General features: G+C 45.4%; 1 long non-coding RNA gene across 1 annotated transcript; it reads right to left on the bottom strand.

Moving 5' to 3' along the window:
* LOC138294150 (uncharacterized) lies at window positions 1–27,926 on the bottom strand. Its single transcript, XR_011203225.1, has 3 exons — window positions 27,578–27,926; window positions 1,675–1,776; window positions 1–96 (listed from the first exon to the last, which is right to left on the bottom strand). It is a non-coding gene; the product is annotated as an uncharacterized lncRNA (long non-coding RNA).

The following is a 27,926-nucleotide window of genomic DNA, read 5'->3' as shown; positions in this document are numbered from 1 at the left end:
TTGTATGTGATTTTGGAGAGCTGATGGCCAGGGCACTGGTAGCCGGGAGCGCTTCGGTAGTTGGTGTTACTGTGCTGGTAATAGCACCCTCAAACTCTGTGGCAAAGGAGGAATATGGGTGTTATGGCAGAGACAAGAGCAATAGAAAAATTTACATGGATCTAAGAGTTGGACTTTCTTCAATTAAGAACATTGAAGTCAACAGCGAGAGGAACGTAGATGTGACAAACAACTTCCACTGGACATTGGGCATGATATCTGATTGTCATGTGAGAGTAGCTTGTCTAATCTTATTTTTTCTTTATATTTTGGTGTATGCACAGCTCATTTACACATAGTTTATTAAGCACATTCTTTTGCAAATATTATCCCTTGCTAGGTCAGACAAACGGCTTACAGTTCAGCTGAGCAGCTTCCCCTGCGCCGAAGATGGGAAAGGCAAGATCTTACTTGAAGAAAGAAGGTTATTTCTTATGACACCACATATTTCATAATCACCTGAATTTGAAAACACAGGAGCAGCTCCGTTCAGGAAATATTCAATTAATGTATACCTTTCTTCTGGTACAGTTTAGGATGTACAGTTTTGTTTTAGACTGTCAAGGGAGACAATGGATGTAGAACCATTTGCAAGCAAAGCAATAGGTTTTTTCATAAATCTTCGTTAGCGCTCCAACAGTATTAGTTACAATCGAGTCCACCAAAGTTGACAACTTTTTAATCTTTGCATCATTCAAAGCAACACCAAAAGGAGGCATCAACACACCAAAAATATCCAAAAGCACTTGCCCAATACCACATTTTACTCTTCTGAGTCACCTTTCACTCATTTCATTTGCAGGGTACGCTCCGGTGCCTACATCAATTTAATTAAGAGAATTGCTTTAGAATTGGGCCCTAAAATTCAGAAAGAACCTTGGGAAGGCTTTATGGGAACCCTTGATGAGACATGCAAAATCAGTCTTTACCATTTTAATTGTACCTCCCTTTCTGAAAAAATGATAGGTCCCTTGTAAAAAATTCAGCCCTGTTTCTTACTGCTTCGCTTAGGCCTGGCAAAGAGTATAAGGCATGTAAAGATTCCACTCTGTGCATACATTCCTTGCCAAGGCCGGAGTATGTGGTAGCAACTGCTGCATGGAGATGTTTCACCAATAGTATTTCTGTGCCGCTGATTGACTTAATTTGCAAGGAAGTAGCTACCGCACCATCATCAATAATAAGAGCAGCAAATGTGCCCATGCTTTTACCTAAGTATGAGGTATGAAGGGAGCAGTGGGGACAGCTGACTAAAGTGATCATAAGTGGATCGGAGCTTGCCAAGCAGATAAAGGGCTAGGGAGCAGTTCCCTTATCTGGGGTTACGCACTGCAGAAAGGTACATAAGATGGTGCAGATGGGTGAAGCTCGCAACGCCCCAAGCAAAGGTGTCTCCCTAAACTCAATGTAGAGATTTGTCTCCATCCACAAAGACTAAACACCGAGCAGTATGGACACCCAAACCTTCCAAGATGACACAGCTCCAAATTGGAGCCTGTAGGAGTGGTGGTGCGGGGGCACCTTCCTCTAAGGCCTATCAGAGCAAAGGTAGGGAGCTGACATTACCCATTTCATGTTTGATAAAAAAAGGGGCTCATGTAGCAAAAACATTTTATAAACAAATTTATACCATACCTAAAGTCGTAAGTGATTCTGGAAGATTGACGACCAGGGTGCTGGTGGTTGGGAGCTCCTTGGTAGTTAATGTTGCAGTGCTGGTAATACCACCCTCTGGATCTGAGAGAAAGAGAAATAGGCATTATAAGCAGATACAAGAGCAATAAAAATTTCCATAAATCTAAGAGTTGTACTTTCTTTAATGAAGGACACTGAAGTAAGGAGCGGGAAGAACCAAGATGTAACAAACAACTTCCACTGGACATTAGCCAAGATATCAGATTGCCATCTGAGAGTAGCTTGTCTATCTTGTTTTTTCTCTATATTGTGGTGTTAGCACTGCAGGTTTACATATAGTTTATTAACCAAGGGGTTTTGCAAACATCATGCCTTGCTAGTTTAGACAAAACTGCTTCTAGTTCAGCTGAACAGCTTCCCTGTACCGAAGAAAGACAGGATCTTACTTGAAGAAAGAACGTTATTTCTTTTGACACCACATATTTCGGAATCAACTGAATTTGAAAACACAGGAGCAGCTATGTTCAGGAAAGATGCAATTGATTTACACCTTTCTTCTGATACAGCTTAAAATGTACAGTTTTGTTTTAGACTCTCAAGGCAGGCTAAGGATGTAAGCCAAGCCATCATTTTTTCATTAATCTTGGTTAGTGGTCCAGCAGTATAAATTAAAACCGGATCTTCCAAAGTTGATGACTTTCCAGTCTTCACATAATTCAAAGTAGCATCAAAAGGAGGAATCAGCACCCCAAAAATATCCAAGAGCACTTGTCCAAAGTCACATTTCACTCTTTTGAGTCCACTTTCACTCATTTCATTCACAGGGTACACTGTCGGACACAACAAATTAAGGTAGCAGCTACCTCCCTAATTCACACAGATAATAAATTCCTCTATAAATAGTTTCTTCACCTTTCAGAAACTAATCATCAGCCACAAACGTATAACTACATTCCCTCTCTCCTTCCATTTCATATAATTACAAACCATCCGATTTCCCACACTTCACACATAAACTCCCTTCTGTCCTTGTTTGTTTCTAAGTCTAGGATGTATCTTTGTTACATCTGTATTTCTACACATTTTCACTCTTCTCTCATTAAATTCTCTAATAAAATTCAGTTCAACACCACTCAATTCACACACACACTTCTCATCACTAGTGTTAGTAATGCTAATAGGTTTAATGACTCAGGTGATCTACAACAGAACCCAACCCCCCTGTATTAGACAAATGATCTAATAGAAGATCTACATCATTAAGTTCAAGGAATTCTTGATAACAAAGAATTAATGTTCTGATGCAGCAACTCAATGAATAGGAAACCATTGTTTGTAGGTCACCTCCTCCACAACAGAAACTGATAGATATATACAGACAAAACAATCTGATACGTTCATGATCATTACATAGTCCCTCATCAAGCTAGCATAGGATTTTTCACTATACTCATTAATAGGAACATTGTAATCAAACCTCTAACCCCTAGTCTTATTAGTATTAACGTAGGATTAATTTTCTGCATACCCATCTATAAATGAAGGCTGACCAGCATACAAGTCAAAATTATTATTAACAAAATTATAGAAAATATATTTAACACTAAACAAAATCTATTCTTCATTTCAGCCACTATTTCTTCCATAAAAGCCTACCACATATCAAAAAGTCTAAACTACTAAATATGGTGCAAAATCAAAACTCTAAACTTTCAAATGGCAAAATGTAATTTGTATCAGGAAATTCAGTTCTATAAAGATTCACAGGAAACGTATTATCTTTGACTGGATACCCAAGACACGGAACAAAATCAATTCCTCTTTAAAGTCAAACTCTAATGAAAAATAATGCTTGCAGTTTTGAAAATAAAACACATTTAAAAACTTAAATTTCAAAGGTCAGTTCTATATCAAAAAACATTCAGCCTTGGATTTCCTTGATTTCATTGCACAACAAGTTCGTGCTGGCTCTTCAAAAATGAACTATCACTCTTTCAAGTCAATGTCTCTTTGCTCTGACTGAATCCTAATCAAATATGACCACTCAAGTGCTGAATACTTCTTATTCAGTACTCTCACTCTTGTTGCTCATCTAACCGCTTATTGACCTGACACTTTGTCCCTTGGTTCTGCTTCTGTCTGCACTGCTGTATCAGTTTGTTCTTCAACCTGTTCCAGACTGTCACTTTCTTTTAACACTCTTTTCCTACCTCTCACACTCTCAGGCCAACCATATTGGAGCCAGCTTTCATCTTCAGACTCACTTATGACAAATGCTGCATTTCCATCTTCCTTTACCACTTCATGCTATGCAGTATTCTACTGGAGTAGTTTGACTTGTTCTGGGGATTTTTGAAACTCACAAATTTACTTGCACACTTGCTGACTGATTTTTCTCAGTTTGCTGTTGCACTGTACTGTGTACTTGCTCTTCTTGGCCTTCTTTTTTAACTTGTCCCTCTCTGGACCCAGCTTGATGCTGTGAGTCAGTGGTCGGTGTTACCACTTCTTCATCTGCAGTCTTCACTTTCTTTGAGTTGCATGGATCCACTGTGGCAAGTTTGCCCACTTCACAGCAGATGGTGGTGTCTATGCCACCTAGCATGAGGTGACTTTTCCTCACGTGCTTCTTCACCACAACCCAGTATCCTGGGTTCAAATTACAGCAAGGCTTCTAGTGTTTAAGTTTTACCTGGTGAGAGATAAAGCGTACCATCTCAACCAAACCTTTGCAGTATTCCAAGATAAGGTAATCTGAAATGTTTTCAAGTGCAGCAGCAGCAAAACCGGGAACTCACTTTACTCTCTCCATGAATCTCTCATGCGGGGAGAGTCAAGTCCCTTTATTAGGGCTGCTTCAGAAACTCATCCACGCTCATGGCAAAGTATCTGACCACTTCAGAGATGTTGAACTGCAAATTTGGGAATTCTTTGATTTGAGAGTAGCATTGACTTTCTCAACTATTCCAGATGCTTCAGGTCGATAACTACAATGGACTTCTTATCAATCTTCAAACCATTGCATATTATTTTCATTCACTCACTTTCAAAGTGAGTTCACCTATCTGACAGTATAGAAGTTGATAAACCGAATGTAGGGATCAACTCCCTCAACAAGGGCTTGGCCAGGGTTAGACTAAAACTCCTCCTAATTGGGTACACATACCCACTTAAAGAAAAGACATACAATTACTTTAATGTAGTGTATTGTATCATACTTCAGCATCTCACTGAAGCGTGCAGCCTAGTAAAGCGTCTCTCAAACTGACCTATGTGACATAGGGTCACTGCAGTCATCTAACCTATGTTCTCTTGTTGACACATAACACAGTACTGGCACCGACAAAATTCTTCAGCTGCAGCTCTGAAATGAGGATCAATTTAAAAGTTTTTAAAAGTGCGGGCCATGCCATCACATCCAACAAGAGATCAACCGTGCATGTGTCTCACCATTTAGTGTAAAATATTGTCAGGCAGGACAAACTTATCAGTTGAATTCCATGTGTTGTTATATCTTTGTCAAAACCTGCTGAAAAACATATTTTCTTTTCATTGTGTGGTATTTGCAAACTTTTTAGTTCCTTCAGTGTCTGCACAGTTGTGGCCAAGAAACAATTCATACTCTCCTTTTCTGTGTTACATTCTTCTTTTGTTTGCAGTGTATTGGATATAAGAGGACTCTATTTTGCAATCTTATCAGCATATCGGTAGCCAAATGTGACAATATTATCTTCATTCATATGTCCCGCACATTTTACAACTGCAATTTCCTAAGGTAATTGTAACACACACAATAATTCATGCATTCTTGTGCCTTTCCTAATTGTCGTGCCAGAGGTTGTCAAGAAAATCCTTTTGTGATCATAGCTGGCTAAAATCATGAACCATTTCAAAACCGTATAGGCTATCTCTGTAGATTGTAACACCCAATCTACTGGCTACTCAAGCATGGTCTGTACATGTGCAGAGGTTATTTTACACAAGTGCGATGCTTTCACAATGTACGCAATTATGTAAATTGCATATGCTGCTCTCAAGAGACCTTGTTGATCTCTCAGACAAGAACCATGTACAAACAAAATCAAATCAGACAATTCCAGTGGTAAATCTTGAATGTCTGGTTTTAGATTGGTCACAATCACTGTCTTCATCATCGATCCAGACCATTAGTCCTTCCCCATCAGATATTGTTAAAAGTGAAGTGAGATTCAGGGTATTAGAGCATCAAATTGTAATAATGTCAGCCACAATAATGGTTTGTTCATACTTGGTCCAACAACTACTCGTTAGATGTGGAGATCAAGTAAGAGTCTTGTGAATGAATGACAGACTAACACAATAAGTGTGTAACCCATCATAATCCCCTCCCTTTGCAATTTGAAATATAAACAGCAGCGATGCTTTTAATTTAGCCCTCGAATGTGACATCTAAAGTGTCGAATGTAGCTGAGAAATAAGCAACTGGCCTCTTTGCTTCTCTTTGTTTCTCAGTAAGTACTGATAATGAACACCCTTCTCTCTAACTGCAGAATAAATACAAATCTTTCTAGTAATTAGGCATTCCAAGAGCAGGTGCAGTACCAAGGCTATATCTGAGCGCACCAGATCACTCGCATCACTGAGTAAACCTTTGTAAAGGTTCCCTCTGGAGCACAAAATAAGCCTGATCGGCCCAAGGGAGTCCATGCCTCCAGCGCCGACACGATCAGCTGCAGAGCTGAGCCTTGACACAGGCTGGCGGTGGCCCGCAGCTCAGCCCACATGTGCTGCGATACGGGGCTCACCCAGTTGGGTTGCTGGGGGCCCGAGAAGCGGTGAGTGGCTCTGAAGGGGGCCTGGAGCTGAACAGTTGGCATACCCCCTGTTTGCCAGCCTGTCTGTGGTCATTTCTACTGCTGTGCTGCACTGATGAGCCCTAGCACAAGCCTGTGGCAACCCGCAGCCTAGCCCCCAAATGAGGATTACGAGGCTCACCCGGACGCGCTACTGGGGACCTGAGGAGCGGTGTGCAAACCCAAGGACTCCCTTCTGATGGGCAGAGGAGTTGGTTCCGCTGGAGGCAGGCGGTGGGGTAGGTGGGGTGCATGGTCGGCCTTTCTGGAAGCTGGTGGTAGACCCTGACGTTAGGCGGTCCCCACACCTGTAACAGCTGTGACAGTGGGCTGGGAGTGCCAGCTACCAGACCCCTGCGGGAGATGGGTGCACTAAGCAGGTGCAGCTGAGCCCCATACCTGAGTTGCAGCAGGGTCAGGGGGCTGGACTGGAGACTGCCCATCCCTTGCTGGGTTAGAGGTGCACATGGTGGTGACACTAGTGGTCATCGGAGACACTAAGGCCGCATTGGAGGGTAAGATCGATGCAGTGGCCTTGTACCTTGGCCTTCAGCAAGCAGATCACTGCAAACTGGTGGACAGAGTAGGGGGGAGGCCGGGGACTGCAGTGCAACAATTGCAATCCATGGCAGTAGACCATGAAAAACAACTGCTAACCCTGCTGCACCAAAAGGGCAGCTATGGGATAGAGTGCAAGACGCAGAGGGTCGATCCTGATGTAGCAACATTGAGTGATGGGCTTACCAGAGTGAACTGAGGGGCCCAGTGTGGAACACTACATAGAAGAATTACTTCTGAAGGTGGACATGGAATGCAATGCCTCTAAGGTTCTTACAGTTGAGATGGCCCATAAAGTTCTGGTGGCCACCCCACAGACTTGGCATGCCCCCAAGGGCAGTAGTAGTCAGACTTCTTAACTACTGAGATAGGGATGACATCCTTCAACGAGCCCGTGTGCACAGATCCTGGCAGGTGGAAGTGGGGTCAGCAAACATTTACCCTGATTACACTCACGTGGTCCAGCGCCAGCAGGAAACATTTGTGGCCGCAAAACTACAGCTGCATGCCTTAAACTTGAAATATGCGCTCCTCTTCCCTGCCAAAATGAGAGTGGTGGACCGTGACCAGACCAACTTCTTCGCTTCAGCAACAGAGGTTTAGGCGTGGCTGGAGGGCAGGGACTGCAGTTGGTCGAATGGGCAGGAGGCCCTGGGACGGGCTAATGGAGTGCGCCTGACCTAGAGGTAAATCCCACTGCCGATTAGAGGCAGCTCCGACAACGGTTCGGGCGGCGTCAGAAAGGGCAAAGATAGTGACAGAACTGGAACGCAGGTGGTCAGTACCTACGAGCAACTGATGGGCTGACTTGGCACACTCTTCCAGGGATCAGGAAGACACATCCAAAGGCTTCTTCAACAATGGACAGAATTGGGAAGGCCAGTGGTGACCCCCATGACTGCTGACTTGCTGGGGTGATGGCACAGGAGCTGGAGGCACTCTCCGAAAACTGACTGGGCAGTTTATATTGCCCCATGCGGCCATTCCTCGGGGGCATCTGGAATGTGCTGTTTGGTGAGCCAGGGGGCAACACCCCCGCAGTGATGGTAACTTTCAGCTCTTGTTAAGAGAAAAGTTTATTTTTGAGTTCCAGTTGCAATATTGGGCATGAGGCAGCTAGAGCACTGGGGAAGTGGGTCGTTTTCAGCCTGCAGCACAAAGTAATTAGGAGAGGAGAGTTTTGGGAGGGGGATGGTTGTTCCAGGGCATGAGAATGGCACTTTGGGTCCTTAAAGAGTGGGTCTGGAGACCGTAGTAGTCAGTCAAGGGATTAATGGGGAGTAGGACCGCATATGGCTTGGGCAGAGGTTTGACCCTGAAGATTCTCTCCTGGAAAGTCAGTGGCCTGGGGATAAGCTCTAGCGAGGAGTAATGAGGAGACACCTGTTCCGACACGACCCCGATATAGTCCTGTTGCAGGAGACCTACCTGCTGGGAAATAACTGAAGATTTCTGGACAAAGTTAGATACTTATTGCTGGTGCATGCAGGGTTCACAGGGGGACCCATGGGGTTGGGCATCTTGGTTTGTCGATCCCTGCCACTGGAGGTAATCAATACTTGGATTGACAAGAACGGGTGCAGGCTGCGATTCACGGCCAGTGCTGTAGGAAGACATGGTTTTGGGGTCATTGTACTTGCTCCCAGGCTTACAATCCTCAGGCTAGGAGAGCATTGGGTCTTGGCTGGAGGGTGCTCCGGAAGCACTGACCATTATTGGGGGTGACCTTAACTTGACTCTGCAGTCGGACCTCGACAGAGTGATGAGGATGGGTGACAGGGCAAAACTTGACATCTGACTGGCCACGTTCGTGGAGGCCATGGATGTGGTCAACTTGTGGCAGGCAACACACCCTGGGAGATGCCAGTACTCAAATTCAGCCACCTCCTTGCGATCTATGTCCCAATTCAACTGTTTCTTGGTGCCTAAACACAAGATGAGTAGATTCTTTTCTACTGACTTACTCCCCCAGGGCATATCTGACCACTCCTCCCTGCTCACGGTGGTCCACATGGGCGTGCTAGGTTGGACACTGACATGGAGACTGGACACCTGGGAACTCTGGGACAGGGATACCAAACAGCTAGTAACAATGGCCACCAATAGATATTTCTCAGAAAACTGGGCTCAGTCCAATCGGCAGCTGATCTGTGGGAGGCTTATAAGGAAGTTCTAAGAGATTAGTTAATTGCACGGAGGGTAGGCAAGAGAAAGGGTAGAGAGGAGGAGTGTGGGAAACTTGAGGAGAAATTGCTGCAGCGGGAAGATGAGTATGTGGCTGCCCCGTCCAGAGGCCTGGCCCATAGGGTAGAGGAAGTCAGGTGGGACTATATGGTTTTGGTATGTCAGGAGGCGACAGCCCAGTTCCGAGCCACTCGGGGCAGGTTGTATGAGGTGAGCAATAAAACTGGAAAACTCCTCGTATGGCTGACCAAGAAGGAAGAAGGGCAGAGATGGGTTTGAGGGATTAGAACAGAGGAGCCAGTGTTGATAGACACCCAGTACATTGCTCAGGGGTTTTTGGCCTATCTGGGGCATCTAATTCAGGCACAGACTACACCTAATCGGGGATATCTAGAGACCTTTTGGCTCCCCAACTAGACCCCAACCAGGTTGAGTTGCTAGACGGGGAGATCACTGAGAGTGAGATGGCTGAAGCTATCGCCCCATTAAACACCGGCAGACCCCCCCGGCCCCAATGGTTTTCCTGTAGAATATTTTTAATGTGTCACATCAAAAGTTGTAAAGCCAATATTCTCTATGATTAACAAGGCCAAGGAGATGGATACACTGCCATGTGACCTTCCAGAACCCACGATTGTCCTGGTCCACAAGGATGGAAAACCTATGGAAGATTGTGCCTCCTACAGGCCAATCTTACTCATTAATACCGAGACAAAAGTTCTGCCTATGTTTTTGGTGAATCACCTTATATAGGTGAGTGAGTCACTTGCTGACCCAGACCAATCCAGATTTATGCCATAACAGGGCCACAAGAATCTAAGAAGGCTGATGGGTTGATTGTCACATAGTAAGGGACTTTATGATTCGGGGTCCTTTTGGCCTTAGACGCCAAAAAGGCCTTTGACTCCCTGGAATGGCAATATATGATGGCCTTACTCTGCAAAATGGGCTCTGGGCTGTATTTTCTATCCTGGGTTAGGCTGTTGTATAAAGATCCTGTGGCAAGAGACCGGATTAACGGGGTCCTCTCAGATAGCATTGGGTTGTCCAGAGGCACCCAACAGATCTGCCCACTCTCACCCCTATTATTATAGGTACTTAAACGACTGGCCTCATGGATCAAGTATACGTACAAATACGGGGCTTCCGTTGGGACCCAGGTTAGGAAGATGTCGTCTCATTATACACTGATGATGTCCTTCTTTATCTTGCTGACTCCTGCACTCTGTGCCACAAATTCTGTGCATCCTGGAGAATTTCAGGACCTATGCGGGGTTCTGCATCAACTGGCACAAGTCGGTGGCCTTTCCTGTGGGGGATCTGGACTGGGCTCACAGCTGCCCCTTTTGGTGGGAGGCCCAGGGGTTCTGATATTTTTGCTATTTTTGTGACACTGGACCAGGATTTGTTTCTCCTGGAAAACCTGATGAAAATCCTGGAGGCCTACCGTAGCGACGTGGAGAGGTGAAGGAAACTCCCACTATCACTCCTGGGCAGGGTGGCCCTCTATAAAATGGTCTATTTATCAATATTTTGCAGTACACCCCCTTTCCAGTCTCAGACACTTTCTTTCACAAGGAGGGCGGTGTCATGAGGATGCTGCTGTGGGATGGTGGGGTTCCGAGTATTGTCTTCTCACTATTGACAAGACACCTGACAAAGAAGGACATTGCACTCCTGAATCTTAGGCTCTTTTATTAGTCCTCTCACAGTTGTTGGTTGTTAATTACTAAGGGGGTTATTACAACTTTGGAGGAGGTGTTAATCCGTCCCAAAAGTGACGTTAAAGTGAGGGATATACCACCAGCCGTATTACGAGTCCATTATATCCTATGTAACTCGTAATACGGCTGGTGGTATATTCGTCTCATTTGGGACGGATTAACACCTCCTCCAAAGTTGTAATAACCCCCTAAGTGTTTAATCCCAACAGGAACTATCCCTGAGGGCAGATCACACTGCCATGGCCCAGAGTGGTACCTCAGCTGACTCTATGGTGGGAGGGTGCTTTCCCCTTCACCTCCCCCATGGGAACGGTGATCAATATATGGAAGAGGGTGATGCATACATTAGAATGGTGAGGCAGAGTGACCTCTTGAGTGGTCTGCACGAGGTAGAGGGACACAAGAAATGGGATCTCTTGAGGATCTCTAAGTTGGTTGACGTATGGATGGAGAGTGCAATGATCTTGTTTACTGATTTGCAAGCTGAATACGACTTGTTAGGGAGTCAATTTCTGAAGTACCAGCAGATGCGATTTATATTGGGCAAGTGCGAGGCTCTCCAGGGGAAAAGTAGAGGAGGATTCTCCACTGGAATACAAGGTACTATTTGCCCCCTGACCATGCGGTGTCCCGACTCAACTCCATGCTCTTGAATAATAGCCTGCCATTGCTTGAACCTCTGAGAAAGAGATGGGGAAGAGATCTGGGGAGGCTTGAGGATGATGACTAGAGGCAGGCATGTGGGTATCCTGGTGCGGTCGACATTGGGGTGGGATTCCGTTTGATCCAGTTGAGAATCCTTCACAGGGCATATTATATATGAACCTGTCTGTTCCATATGAATTGGGCGACTGACGAGTATTACTTGGCTGTCGGATGAAGGGCACCCTATTGCATACATTGTGGGAATGTCAGAGGATTGGGGCCTACTGGAAGAGGGTGGGTGACAGAATATCAGAGGTCCTGGGCTACGAGATGCAACTTACACACCAACTGATCTCACTGGCCATCTGGGGCAAACAAATCCTTGACCGCTATGTGGGATGTAGGGATCTACTGAAATACTTGGGGGGAGAAGAGGGGTGGTGCAAACTTTGCCTATCATATGGGAGTGGGAAGAAGTAATGGATATGTGTATGGGGGCAGAGAAGATGATGTACCGAGCGAGAGGTTGCCCCTGCAAATTGGAGAAGGTCTTAGGTCCTTGGATGGAGGTGAGGGAAGAGGGGGGATGCAGGAGGTACCCTGCTGGTGGGGGGATGGGTCCGGCTCAAACCACAAGACAAAGTGTTGGGCTTTGGTGTTGATGTGAAATGCTCTGGCTATTGCGATATGTTGTGCTCTAGTCCAACGTTTGGGAAGACTTATACAATGATTGTTCTATTCTTGCTCACCTGTCCTCGGAAGTTTTTTTTTTTTATTATATTGTTTGTTTTTTCTCTGCGAAAACTGAATAAAGAGATAATAAAAACAAAGCATCTTTACTTTATTTTGGGTTGATGGATTGATTTTAAGAATCACAGAGATGCAATTTGTGGACACCTTAATCACTCATTTCTCAGTTTTATGACCCAAATAAACAATTTCTTTCTGACCAAATTGCAATTTTGTCCGAGACACCTTAAGGTTGCAATCTTCGTTCATTTTATACGTGACCATTAGGTCATCGATATGCTACACCAGTACTGAGGAACAGGACATGTGCAAGCTCTGTAGATCTTTTTTCAGGATGTGGGAGACGATCAATAGACTCTCTGTATAACCCGGTGGGTTTGACACTAGACCATTACTCTGAGCACAAAGAGATACTGACTATCCTCATGAAGAGGAATGGAGCAGAATGCATAGAACAAACCAATTACAGTGACCTACTTAGCCTCAGCAGGGATCTGGAAAAAAATGACAGCATGATACTGTACCACAATGCAAAATGGAATAACAATAGTATTAATTGTGCGAAGGTCCTGCACTATTTCCATTTTCTACTCATTTTTTTTTATTCCTGTGACTGGTGTTTTCAAGTTCTTCTGAGCACTCCTTTTAAAATGCCTTTGTCAGAAACCTTTTCAAAAGGCCACGGGGCACACAAGGGTTACTTGGCCGATACATTTTACTCCTGATACATTTGAATCCTGATGTCCCGGGGCCTGACCTTCTGCGGATCTTGTGAAGCTGGGCCAAGTACCCCTTTTGCACTTGAATCTCAGTTGTAGTTGTGGACAAGCAGTCAAAGGCTCCTTTGGGGGGGGAGTAGATGCAGGTAAGTAATCATGACTCATAAATCCAAGTGCTCACAGTACGGAAAACTAAATTAATATCCAGTCAATACTTACTTTTATAAGAAAAAGAAGTATTTTATTTCTAACTCTACACATGCAACACATTCAAGGGAATAATAACATTCATAAGCAATAACACAGTCCCCTTGAGGTTGAAGCTCCAGTAGTTGTCTGGCAAATCCCTGTCCCACCCTCTTCCTTATAACATGGTCAGGGTTATCCTCCATTCACTGGTGGCCACATCCATGGAATCCTCACTAACAGACTGTACTCAAGAGTTCCCCTTTGACTCTTCAGGAATTAGTCAAAAGTGCCTATGATGCCGCAGAACCATTGGCAGTGAGTCCCCCAGGACCATTTCTAGTGTTACCTGCTCTGGTGGTTTGAAAGCATTCAACAGTAGAGTAAGTGCCTTCTCTGTGGGCGCTCACAAGTTCAGATCCTGTTCAGCGAAGTCAGGCTGCCCACAGTACAATCGGCAGCACCTGGCAGGCTCTCTCCCTCGAGCCGTGCTGCTGTCTTGTACCTGTGATTGGAGATGTGCCTGCTTGAGGCAAGTCACTACTCCTCTCACCTTGTGGTGGGGGGGGTGCAGGAATTTGATTCTCCGGCTCCTGACTGGAGGCCAGCCAGGGTGCAACATCTCAATCTGCATCCTTCACAGTCCTCAGGGAATCACTTGCAGGTCATACCGAATGACTGGAACTCCTGGAAATGTGAATACCGGTAGCCCCTTCTGGCATATGGGTTGCCGAGATACTCTCTACTGAGGCTCAGACTTCTCCACTATGCTTTCCCTCTCCACAGTGGCCCCTCTTGGCATACAAAGTCGCCGATTAGGGCTGTAATATGTCTTAACACTTCTGGCAATAAACAGTTCAACGGTGGCCCCTTCTGGCATATGGGGTCACCGCAATATGGTGGTGCGGGCCTGGTGCTTCCCACATGGTACTTGTAACTATCACCTCGGGGGGGTTAGGTGAGGTGGTCGTCCCCTCACCCCACCAAACTAACATTGGCAAAACTGCTGAAAAAAGGGACCTGACGGAGAGAGAGGACTGAATGGAGGGGGCATCACACCCCACACAGATCGATTACACTATTCCTGTTGCCTCTGGGTCCCCCGGGGATCCCATGCTCCGGGAAGTGCTGCAGGCCATCTCAGCCTCCCAGCAGCCTTTCAAAGCTAAAATAGACTCCCTGGCCACAGATATGAACAACCTGCGGGGCAACCATTGCCTAATGGATAGGGTCACCACACCTGAAAAAGATATACATGACATCATGCCAGCCCTGGAGGGCATGACTACCAAACTTACAATCATAGAAACAAAAGTCCGCACTTTGGAACACAGAGTCGAAGACGTCAAGAACAGATCTCTGCGCAATAATATACGAATCATAGGCCTCCTGGAGTGGGTGGTGGGGAGGGTCATGGTGGATTGCCTTGAGAGATGGATCGAAAAAGGAGGTAGCAACTAAGGGGGCTTTCTCAATTTCTTTCACTAGAAAGGACGCAGAGAGCAGCGGTCCTTCCCAGACTGTTGGAAACCCTTTATGAGGCCCATAGAGAGGGCACCCTGCCAGCAAATATGAGGGAAGCATTGATAGCCATGATACCGAAACCAAGGAAAGACCCAGTTGACCCCGGCTACTATAGGCCATTGTCCATGCTCAATGTAGATGTAAAACTACTTGCAAAGTTTCTGGCAATGCGCTTAAGACGTGTTTTTACCCAACTGGTGCTATATGATCAATGCGGATTCATACCAGGGAGGGAACTCATAGGAATCTGCGGAGGCTATCACATGTAATGCAAGAGACCCGAGGCTCTGCAGCTCGTGCCGCACTGGTTGCCCTAGACATAGAAAAGTCATGTTATACTCTGTCTTGGGACTACCTGTGGGAGGTACTGAGTAGAATGGGCATTGGACTGAGCTTCCTGTCATAGGTGCGCATCCTGTTTACTGCACCGTGGGCACGGGTGCGCACTGGGGTGATAGTGTCAGATGAGGGCTTATTCTTCTCAAAATTATCAGGTCTGCTAGCTCCATATCTGGTCCACACATCAGTGATAGGGGGGCTTGAACTGAGTGGCAGATCCTCAGATAGATAGATCCCACCCACCATTACTTGATTCGCCAGCGACTAGAATGGCACGGCAATTCCCTAGTTGGCAGACGCAGTGGGTCATCATAGACTCTTGGCGCAGTATGGTCCAACTAATACGGGATTATTCCTTCTTTTCGAGCATACATGAGTTGCACATCCGATTGGACACCTTCCTTTGCACCCCTGATGCCCACGGGTTAATCCATGATGTGGAATACTTGGCCTGCTTGATATTGGATATATTCCAATACTTCACCATATCAACTGGGTTGAGCCTAGACCACGTAACCCCACGTGGAAACTAAAGCCTGAGTCACTCGAGGACTCACAGTTCCAAGATACAATACAAGGGCATATCACTTACTACTTTAAAGTGAACGAGGGTACAGCAACTAATCCCCAACTAATCCCCTTGTCGAATGCAACACTCTTAAGGCAGTAATTAGGAGGAGATGCATTGCCAAAAAATGGGTTCTGACACACACTGCTGTGAAAGAAGATGCTGGGAGAGGCTGAAAAAAAAAAGGCTGGGCCACCCACACTTTACAGGAGGAGATCAATGATCACTTTATGCATTACTACAAAGAACTTTACAGGAGGATCACTACACATGACACAGATGTGATTCAGGAGATAAGAGGAGCAATCAAAAACATGGCTCATGGCCGGACACCGGGTAAGGATGGGCTCCCAATGGAGTTCTATGCAACCTATGCAGCGGAGTTGGCCCCCAGATTGGCCACCCTTTACTCTGCTGCTAAGGAGGCGGGAGTGCTCCCAACTTCTACACTAGAGGCGCTAGTGATGTCCCTGCTGAAAGGAAAGCCAGCACATGATCATAGAGTTTATAGACCCCTCTTGATATTAAACATAGATTATAAGATCCTCAGTAGGATTTTAGCAACTAGACTACTCACAGAAATTACCAACCTGGTTTAACCCGACCAAGCGGGGTTCATGCCAGGCAGAAATACTGCCCACAATATCCACCGGATTTTAGCAATAATAGATGTTACCTCCTATGATAAGTCAGAAGCCTTGGCCTTTTCAATAGATATTGAAAAGCCTTCAATAGCTTGGAGTGGGAGTACCTCTATGGAATGTTGGCTCAGATTGGACTAGGTGGGGATTTCCTGGTCTCAGTCAGGCTACTATACACCAGCATCCAGTCTGCACTGGAAGGGTTTTCTCTGAGGGCTGTAGAGTGGAGAGAGGAACTCGACAAGGCTGCCCATTATCTTGCCTGTTGTTTGCCCTTGCTATGGAGCCACTGGCCAAACTGGCAAGAATGGGGAACAGATTTCAAGGGCTCTAGATAGGACTGATGGACCACCACATAGCGCTTTACGCAGATGACCTTGTACTCTTCTTCTGAAATGTGACCACGGACCTGGACGGGGCTAAACGAATGTTGGCAGAATTTGGAGCCTTAGCAAGGTTACAGGTCAACTGACAAAAATCACAGCTATTCCCCCTAAGAGCTGATAGTCCCCTCCCAAACGCACTGGGACCCCTGCAGTGGGAGCCCCAGTGTCTTTAATACCTGGGGACGAAATTATACCATGATAGACAGGACATGTTAGATGGGAATGTCAAGCCAGCGAGTAGATCGCTTAGATCTTGCATTGATTTTTTGCAAACACTCCTATCGTTGGCAGGTCTGGTAGTCTTACTTAAGATGGGAGCCCTCCCAAGATGGCTGTATTTCACCTGATGTACCCCTACCAATGCTGAAAGCATTTCCCCCGGGAGGTAATTGGGAGGGACTGACAACCTGGATTGAGGCAGGAGTAACTAAAGTGGGGGCCTTATATAGAACAGGCAAACTCCTGCCCTTTGAACAACTTTGTGAAGAATTTGACTTTACCCCAAGGCCACTTCTTACTTCATAGAGCAGTCACAGTGGCCATCCGAAAACACTAGAAAACACTAGAAGGCCGGTCTAACAGAACCATGGGCTCACACTGCAATCAGATAACTGTCCTTGTCGGCAGGCCTGACGATGGCGGTCACATGCTTATGCTGGGAAATTCGCGACGATATGCTCCAACCTTTAGAGACCTGAAAATTAAATGGGATGTGGATTTGAGAGCCCCCATCCCGGACAAGGACTAGACAAATATCCTGGACAGAACCCCAATAATATCCTGAAATGTCCACTTCAAGTTGATTCATTACTTTATTTTACACAGAGTGTACATTACACCAAGCCATATAAACAGATAGTTCCATGTGGCAGCAGTGGCTTGTCGCAGATGCGGGGCGGAGGAAGCTGTGATTAAGCTTATGCTGTGGGACTGCCCACACTTAGTCACATCCGGGGCGGAAATCACAAGAGTAGTAGCAGCTGTCATTGACAGAGAAATCCCATGTACGCTGGGGCACTGTATCCTGGGCTGGTTTCCCCCATACCACTAAGACAAAAGTCACCAGCACAGCAGATTCTAATACCTTGCATATATTCTAGCAAAAAGGGAAATCACATGCCACTGGAAAACACCAGGTACACTTGCATAATAGCATTGTGAAAAGAAATTGAGAGGTGGGACACATATGAAGGAGAAGTGCTACTTAGAGAGGCACGAAGGGGACTGAGAGCACTGGAATAGTGCAGGCTTGGGAAGGACTGGTGGAGAGTCTTAAAAAAAACAGAGGAGCAATCCAGAGGGTCATCAATAGCTCCTTCTCGAGTGTCAACCCCCTAACTGTAAAGAATGGAGGGACATGTGAGACACAGTGAGCCTAGAATATGGGCAACTGGTACACCCTCCCACCCCGATGCCTAAGACAACCTACCCCACACACATACTGCTAAATCTTACCTCTTGCGGAACACATAGGGTAACCAACCTGAGACATGACTCCTACAAACATACCGTAGGTGTGACTCAAAGGAAATGGGAGGCTGGGGAGATTTGATATGATGGGAATAACTGAATTAAATGTTGAATTTAACTGCTAAACAAGATGCATACTGAAGTTATGAAGATGTATGTGCTTAACCATCTGCACCTTGATTGTTTTAATGCAAAATTCTTCAATAAAATTTGTTTAAAAAAAAAAGGTTAATCCTGGGCTCCCGGCCCATGATTTCTTGATCAGATCCAACATCTTCCTGTGATATGTCCAGGCACCATCCTTGTGACAGAGCGCCCTTTTGAAGTGTAAAGGGTGAGTCTGTTTCTCCTTTCCTACAGTGTGTCCCACCCAGCTCGTAGGAATGCAGCAATACACAGATCTGATGGGGGTATTCCTCTACTCCTCAAGTCTTCACCAGGCTGGGGTTTCCAAAATGGAACCCAGGGTCCTCCATATATCAATACAGGCACCCTCACTCAATGTACATTCATTGCACAGTTACTGTCTAGTACTGTTATGCCCATGCAATGTACCATTGAAGGTATACATTCAGCACACACATTAGGTCTGTGTGCACTGTTCAGCAATGACGTTTTCATGTACTGTACCAGAGTGTACTACTTGCCAATGCACACACTGCTGGCACACACACACAATATGTGTGTGCTGCACAATTCATCCTTCATGTATTGTACTTCATGCAAGCAAGCATACACCCAGCACTTGCTTTCATTACGCATGCACTGCATAGCACTACATCGCTCATGTAATGTCTGCCCAGCAGGTATATATGCACTCAGTATATGTACTAACCACACATACATTGCACAGCCCTGCTGTATCATTGTGATGTACCCTTCCAGGCACACATACATCCAGCACAGAGTCACTACTTCTGTGCTGTGCAGCACTTCATATCTACCCGATGAAGGCCAAGGGTGAGTTAAGCACACAGCAGCAGAACTTTTAAACTTTTAACTTTTAAAGGGTAAGTGAGCCTGTGGGTCTCACTCCAGTGACGCAGGGTAAAAAGGTTCACTACTACTCATCATTACATGGTATGCTGCCACCACTGCACTCATACTGCTTAACTCCTGGTGATGGCTGGAGCATTGCACCACTATGAGGATAGAGCTTTGGGTGCACCTACTGGTCCAACAAGACCGCAATCAGGCCTATGTCATTGGACACACAAATGATCTGTGTTTACCTATGACCAAAAAAAAGTCAGCATTAGCAATCTAGGGCAACCACGTATGCTCAATGCAGGAGTGCACAACTTTTAACTGTGCAGAGGACTTTTCCATCCCAACAGCCTTATTCAATCACCTTCTGAATTATGAGTACCATTCCCTCCTCTGCTTCATGAGTAAGCTTACACTGAAGAGTACGAGGAAACCCGGCATTTGGCTAAACTTTGATCTACTATGGCTCTGCAAATTGTTTTATACAATTTCCTTTCTAGAATATCCCAAACCTCTCCTTTCACTATGAGTCTTAAATCAGAAGGCAAGTCTTCTTTTCTGAGACCTGCAAGCAGTTTCACACTAGAATCTTGTGATTTTAGTTTAAAATCTACATCTGTGTCTTGTGTCTGAATTGCCACATCTGGTGTACAGCATATCATGCAATTCATCTGGAACGGCAAGTCACAGCCCAATAAATTAACTGAACTCGTGTCACAAATTTTGAACTCATGATCGTTCTGTATAGACCAGATCTTTACATTTGCTGAGACCGCCTTAGAAATCTGTTTGTTGCTGATACCAACAACTTGGACTTTTTTTCGTGAGAGGGGTTGGGTTTGGAACCTCCATTGGTTGAACTGTGTAGCGGATAGCACTTGCACTAATCAAAAATGATACTGTGTTGCAATTCCCCTCCTGTTCTGCTGCTAGGATTGTACCAAGCATACAATCCTTCTCCACTCTCAGGCACCATCGCTGTGCCTGCATTTGACTTTCACCAGTAGGAACTGTGAGCGTGGATGCAATCTGTGGAAAATTATTTCTCATCACTTTAGGATTTTGTTGGAAACTAGGATTCTTTTGAAAATTCTACATCTTCTAATTCATCATTAGGGCTCATGGCAAATTTCTGTTGAACGGTTGCTGATTGTGCATGCTCTGTAGAGAGGCCAGTTGAGTTGGGACTGCTAACTCATTCTGTGCCAACTGATTCATGTTCTGTTGCATTTGTGGAACCATTTGAGACACATCATGCACTTTCACTAGGTTCAATATATTAATATTTGCATAAGACACACTTGAATCATTGGCGAAACCTCTCCTCCTCTGCACTGCGAAAACATTATTCCCAGTCTGTACAAATTGGAAATCAACTGAGAACCTTCTTTCCTGACACCTTTCTGAAAATACTTCATTTGTTCAACCATTAACTCCTCATTAGTCTTTCTCTCTTTCACCTTGAAACAGTCACTGCAGTACTAGGCATACTTCAAAATCTCATTGAAAGATTTTGCTTGCCAACAAATTACACTCTCCTCAGTATGGGCACTAATCTCTAGACACAAACCTAACACAAAAACTGAAAAAAATTCACTAATGCTTTCTTTTGTGTGGTCATTGATTCTGCCGTACTGTCAACATATCTTCATTAGTCTCTCATGTTACAACTGCACCGATTGTTTAGTCTCTTGTGTCACTCTCATAATTTTCAACTAATTTCTTTCTTTCTGCGGCTCTTTAGTCTTCAAATGCCCAATCATCAATTTATATTATAGCCTTAGAACCCGCCGTAGCGGGCTCTACTGGCTATTAAAGGCCCGCTCCCGCGTTAAATGCCCGAGCCGAAGGCGAGGGCATTTAACAAGGGAGAGGGACTTTAATAGCCGGTAGAGCCCGCTACGGCGGGTTCTAAGGTTATTAGAACATTCTGCCACTCAGGGCAGAATGTTCTATTAAAAAACAAAAATGTTCACGGAGCCCGAGGGGATTAAAATCCCCTCGGGCTCCGTGAGGCTTTGTTCACAGCTGTTGCTGTGAACAAAGCAAACATTGGAATGTTGGCGCTGCGGGCTTTTACCTGCCAGTAAAAGCCCGCAGCACTCCATTGTTTTCAATGGAGCCCCCAGCATTCCAATGTTCTAATTATCCATCACAGTAGGAGATGGACCATTACAGGTGCTGAACCTTTGCCAGTTCTTCATCAGGCCAATTTGCAACTGCTCTGAACTTCAACCACGAGTCTTTAGCAATAATAATCTCAAACAACGTATTCAAATCAACCCACCTAGCGTTTGAAATTGTCACAATTCCCTCTACATCTGTATATGACTTGTCTCCTATAAGCTTTGGAAAATTCTTCATGAATATCAAGAAATCAGACCTTGTCCACAGCACATGAATATATGCACTTCCATGCACGTCTCACAATGGATATGCCCTAACCACTCTACAATCAGAATCACTCACACTAGGGGCCAGATGTAGCAAGAAACCAAATTGCGACTTGCAATTTGCGAGTCCGTGCGACTCGCAAATTGCAAGTCGCAATTTGGTATGCAGAAAGGTGTCTCAGACACCTTCTGCAACTCGCAATGGGGTCGCAAAGACCCACCTCATTAATATTAATGAGGTGGGTCGCAGTTTGCGACCCCATTGCGAGTATGGGCACTCACGGGGATGGTGGCCTGCTGGAGTCAGCAGACCACCATGTCCGTGACTGCTTTTTAATAAAGCAGTTTTTTTTTTTCCGCCTGCAGCCTGTTTTCCTTAAAGGAAAACGAGCTGCACTTGGAAAAAAAACTGAAACCTTTAGTTTCGGTTTTTTTCCAATCACAAAGGGGAAGGGGTCCCATGGGGACCCCTTCCCATTTGCGACTGGGTTACCATCCATTTCAAGTGGATGGTAACTGCGATTCCATTTGCGACTGCTTTCGCGGTCGCAAATGAAATTGAATCGCATTGCGAGTTGCAAATAGGAAGGGAACACCCCTTCCTATTTGCGAGTCGGAAATGCATTTTGCGAGTCGGATCCGACTCGCAAAATGCATTTCTGCATAGCAAAGAGGTTTTTGCGCCTCGCAGACAACGTTTTTCGCTGTTTGCGAGGCGCAAACCCTTTGCTACATCTGGCCTTAGGTTCTTTCCATTCTTCCAGTTTATTTTGTTTTTACTTCCCCCTTTTTTCAACCAGCTTTCCCTGTATCCTTTCAAGTACTCCCAATCATTTATGAGGTTTATTCTCTAACACCTTCCATTTCTTGGGTTTTCAGATCACTCAATTCTACTCTGTAATACTCTCTTTTGATACAAATCCACACCACATTCATCTGCTACTTCTTCAAGTTTATAATATGTATCACAGAGCTCTGAGTGTCTAAGAGACTCAAGCCAAGACTAGCCATAGGACTCCAGAGGGACCCAGTGAGCTGAGATCTGCGAGGAAGAAGAGGCTGTGGAGAGGATCCGCTCTGAGACTGTGGACAAGACATGAGCCTTAGCTGACAGAGATCTGCTGTGAGCACTTGTTTGAGGAGAAAGAGCCTCCAAAAAATGAGGATAGTCTGCTCAGATACCTTGTGTGACACAGAAACAAAAATGAGTTTAATCATGACAAGAACTGCAGACCAGCCCACAGCAGGCAAGGCCTACTTGGTAAGAGTTCCCAAGCTGAACACCTACTCTGTCCATTTGCACACTTGCCTTTCTCAGTCTGCCATTTGGCCTGATGAGCTAGTGTGTTGGTTGTGTATGAACATTGATGGGTGGATGCACTACTTATTCTAACCTGTTTCAGTTCCATTCTCTGTGGTTTAGGAGAATCCATTAGCAATCTAGGGACCCTCACACCCCCCTTGTCCACCTTCTCCAGTGGAATACTAAAGACGCCACCTTGCACGTGGGCCTCTTGGGACACTTTACTGTGTGGAATATGATTGTACTTATTTTAGAAGTGCTGGTTTGATCCAACCTTGCTAAGCCCAATGATAAACAAAGAATGTTTATCCAAGAGACCTTTAGTGCCCTACCTTGCCTTCTGGCACAGTATTCGATAAAACTGGTAATCGTTGCTCTGAGTCCTTTCACTTTCATTTATAGATTTTTAAAGAATATCTTTAATGAATAGTGTTGAACCAAGGTTTTCATACGAAATTTTCCCTTTATCATTCTTCAAATTATTGTTTTTCTTTTTCATCAGATGATGATCCAAAATTAATTTATCTCGATTAATGTACATTTTATTAACAAATAATCCCAATGCATTTTGTGCATTACATTGCGCTTCTTCTTTAAGGAAATCACACATCTTAAACATTTAAGAGACTCAAAGTCAAACCATTATTAAGCAATAACATAATCACAAAATTGTGAGTTAGTCTGCTAAGATTTGGACCCATGACCATGGAGTAAAACACAGACCACTGGATTGGGTGCATTAGTCCACTGAGCCACCAGACCCAGACTAATGCAACGTCTCTCACAGTCTACAGAAATTGTTGAGGTTTGCTGTATGTTACCCTACACAAGTCATCCACTATACAAACAACCTATTGTGGGCAGTAATGTTGTGGGTACTCCCAAAGTACATAGTTGTAACATAGTACAGCATCCCCTAAATGGTGGATTTTGCGTGGAGTGAGGCTTCCCTAAAATAGAGGCATCCTGAGGTTTTTGTGGCAGAAGAGTAGCCTGGCTTAAGCAAGGAGAGGTGCAATCAATAGACAGGACATCTAACAGGGATATAGTTTAGACCAAAAAAAGATAGGGGAACATGCCACTTTTGTTGTGATGTCTTGTGATGAAAACTACTTGTCAGTCCTCTGATCAACATGAGGTGGCTGAGTCTACATAGTAACTAATTAGTTGAAAAAGATCCTGTCCTCAATACAGTGTTGTCAATCTCTGTCTTTGATTCCTATAAATCAATCTTCACATTATTTGTTTTGAAACAAAATGTTGCTACTCCTTCTGGAAAAGGTCAGAAAAAGGGAAGCGGAGGTCTTGCTGTAAGAAGAGCATTATCAGATATGTGTATTTTTAATCAACCCATGATATGGCGACTTAGTTTGAACTCACCAATACAGAACACAGCTAGAGCACAGTTCACTAAATTATGTATACACTCAACATTTACTATAAAATACATGCTTTTTCGGTAAAAGAACATTTTCATGCAATGGGATTAAGATGGCAAGAAATAGTTACATGCATACACATAGCTTCAATAGCTAGTATTTGGAAGGCTTGTTCATTTCATCATTTCATCTGATCCCTTCATTACCCTTTTAATATTTGTGTGAAAGGGAAATGAAGGGGGGGTTTGCCGGAGACAGATCAGGGACTCACCTATGGGGTGTGGCACGAGTTGCAAGCAGACCTCATGATTAACATAATAGACTTAGCTGCACTGTAGATGGGGATCTGACCAACCCAGGGGTGCGCGGGGAGGAGATGGAGGTGTGTCAGCGTCTTGCAGAAAATGTGAGACAGGCTGGACAAGTATATCCTGAAACAATACAGATAAAGACTGCACTGAGAGGGCGACAAATTGGGTAGGCTTTTGGCCTGGATACTGTGCAGGGAAAACAAAGCATTCCCAATAACGCACTTAATGGCCCCTGATGGCACAATTGTAACATCCAGGGTGGATACTGTGTCTGTCTTTTCAGGGAACATCGGAAAGGAGTAAACAGGAAGGACCTGGGGTCACAATGACAGATTTCTGACATTCCTGGAAGGCCTCGGGCTCCCCAGAATCAGGGAGGCTACTGCTGCGGACTTAGACTCCGCTTTCGAGTTTGAGGACCTGTGCGGCCTTGCGCATGCTACCATACTCTAAAGCTCCTGGAGGAGATGGGTTTCCGGTAGAGTTTTCCAGTAGTTCTTGGCTGCTGTCACACAGGCCTTACTCGAAGTCTTTATGGAGGCAAGGGAGAGGGAGTTACTGCCACCCACCATGAGGGAGGGGGACATTTGCATGCTGCTCAAGCCCGCTGGAGGTAAGACCAACTCAGCGGCATATAGACCACTTACCATGATCAACTCGGATGTAAAAGTCTTAAGCAACTTACTGACAAATCGCTTGAACCCCATCATAACCAACAGGGCCAAGGAGGACCAAAAGGGGTTCATCCCAGGATGAACCTCAGATGCTTGACACATGCACTACACAAGGTTGAGGAAAGCAGTAAGGAAATGAACTTGGTCTCCATTGATTTGGAGAAGGCCTGGGACGCTATCCACTGGGGAACCTGCTTGAGGTCCTGAGGGTCATGGGGTTCGGGCCCATTTCGGGGATGGATTAAGCTGCTTTATACTCAGCCTAATGCTAGAGTGCTGGTGGGGCAGTGCCCATCAGATAATGGTGACAGGAGTGGGGGGCACAGCAGGTTACCCCCATCCCACTTATTTCTGCTCCTGCGATGGAGCCTCTGGAAAAAATAAGCTCTGCAGGAGATTCATGATTGGGGCATTGAGTTGGGGGAGACGCCATATGATATCTCTTCAGGCAGACAATGCTATATTTTACCTCAGGTCCCCCACAAGTCTCTCGCTAGATGCTGCTGCATCAGATAGATGACTTTGGAGTCCTGTCGGAGCTGCGGATCAACCTCAATAAGTCCTTGTTGGTTCCTCTTGCTGCATTGATGGCGACCCCGGTGAAATGCCTGCAGGGCATTGGCTTCCGCTGGGAGTTAGACCACTTCCGCTACTTGAGAGTTATGATTGCACATTCTGGGGCAAAGCAGCTGTGCCTCAACGTGGGGAGAGTGATAGACTCACTGCGGGTTTCGGTCATGTTCTAGAACACACTGCTGCTATCTTTAATGGGGAGGATAGTGATCTCCAAACTGGTGCTCCTGCCGCGTTGCTTGTATGACTTACAGAATTCCCCTTATTCGCTGTCCACTAGAGTGTTCAGGCACCTCAACTCCATTCTTGTTTCCCTTGTCTGGGCCAGAAAGGGGAGCAAGGTCGCCATAGCCTCCCTGTCCAGATGATACGAGGAGGGTGGACTGGAAGTGCCTAGGACGAATTCTATGTATATGCAACACGCTGTGTGTTGGCTGAAGAGTGGAGACAGCTGGAAAAAGTGTTTGCAGGTGGGGCAGCTTCTGGCAGTTTTGATGCCCCGGGTGACGCATTGTTTGTAGTCAGGCAGACCGCTCACATATGGCAGTTGTTCTGCGGCTGGCCCCTTTTCACGGGGAACTGCTTATGTTGATACTGGTGCCAATACAGCAGATGGCTGACACTATGTCCTTTCAGGCATGGAGGGACGGGGCTGCGAGGTACTGGGGGACCTATGCCACAATGAGCACTTCACCACGTTTGAAGGAAGGTGGAGTTTTCATTGGGACCGGGTCACTTCTTGCATTATGCAGGCTTGGCTGAGCTAGTTAGGCAGACCTGGACCACCTTTCTGGTGGTGCCAGAGGCCTCTAGAACTCTGGGGACCCTACTGGCCTGCAGGTCATGACGACACCTGGTATCCTTGATATACAAAGCATTGGTCGCAGACACTGTTGGCGGCCCATTGTGAGTCTAGGGGGCCTGGCCTGACCTGGGGCCCCCATGGGGGTGTTTGACTAGACTGGTGTCTCCGCCCAAACAAAGACAGTTTTGAGCAATGCTCATTTTAGGTTGGTTTACTACAACTGTTTGCATCGCACCTACATGACGCCCCTCATGCTGCATCGGATATCACTACACCGGATGAGTGCGTTCTCTGGGGCTGACTTTCTTCATCTGGCCTGGGGATGTCATAGAGTGCAGGAATTCTGGGTGCAGGTAGTGGGTGAACTCATGCGCACTACAATGCTGCAGGCTACCCTCACTCCATAGTTCTGCTAGTTGGAGAATTTTAGCATTAGATGGCATACAAATTCTTGCAACTTGCACTGGTCTTGGCCAAATGTAGGGCAGCCATTACATGGATGGTTCAACGAGACCTGGAGATAGCACTCTGGCACAAAGATGTGAAGGAATGGATGCTAGCACAGCAGATTCACATGAAGCTAAGCAGGAGGGGTCACTCACATGGATGGACTTGGGAGATAGGTTTGGAGCCCCAGATACAGTCTTTTTAAGTAATGACAGTTTCGATTCAGATGATTAGGCCACTGCTGTGCAGGGTCACTGGAACAGAGGTGGTGATGTGTCTAGTCTGCCCTGATGTACACATATTTATGTAATACTGCTTTGGAATGGCGCAGCTAACATATCTGTATGGTATTGTTCCCTTGTCCGTTCACTATATAGTGCAGTTACTGTTTTTAACTGTGCAAAGTTGACATAAGATTGATAAATAACGTTTTTTTTTAAAACAGATTTGCGAGAAAAGGGCTTTCTGGCCAAAAAATAATTTATAAACACATTTCTGACCATACCTGACATTGTAAGCGATTTTGGAAGTTTGACCGTCAGGGAACTGGTGGCTGTGAGCACCTTGGTAACTGATGTTACTGTGCTGGTAATGGCACCTTCAGAATCTGTAGGGAAGGAGGAATACAGGTGGGGATGAGCAGAGATGATTGAATTAAAAACATGATTCCAAGAGTTGGAGTCCAGTTGCAGCTTGTGGCGTAGTAAAGGGGTAGGCGGCGTGTGGCGGGGGAGGGGTGCAAAACAAAGGAAAACATTAAAACAAAATTTTAAAAAACAAACAAAAAAAAACTTACCTGACTTTCCGCTGCTGCGCCGCTCTTCTGGCACCACTTGCAGGCACAGGCTCCCAGC

This window comes from Pleurodeles waltl, chromosome 4_2, assembly GCF_031143425.1.
Source record: "Pleurodeles waltl isolate 20211129_DDA chromosome 4_2, aPleWal1.hap1.20221129, whole genome shotgun sequence".
NCBI classification, from domain to species: Eukaryota; Metazoa; Chordata; class Amphibia; order Caudata; family Salamandridae; genus Pleurodeles; species Pleurodeles waltl.
This window is presented reverse-complemented; position numbering and strand designations above follow the sequence as displayed.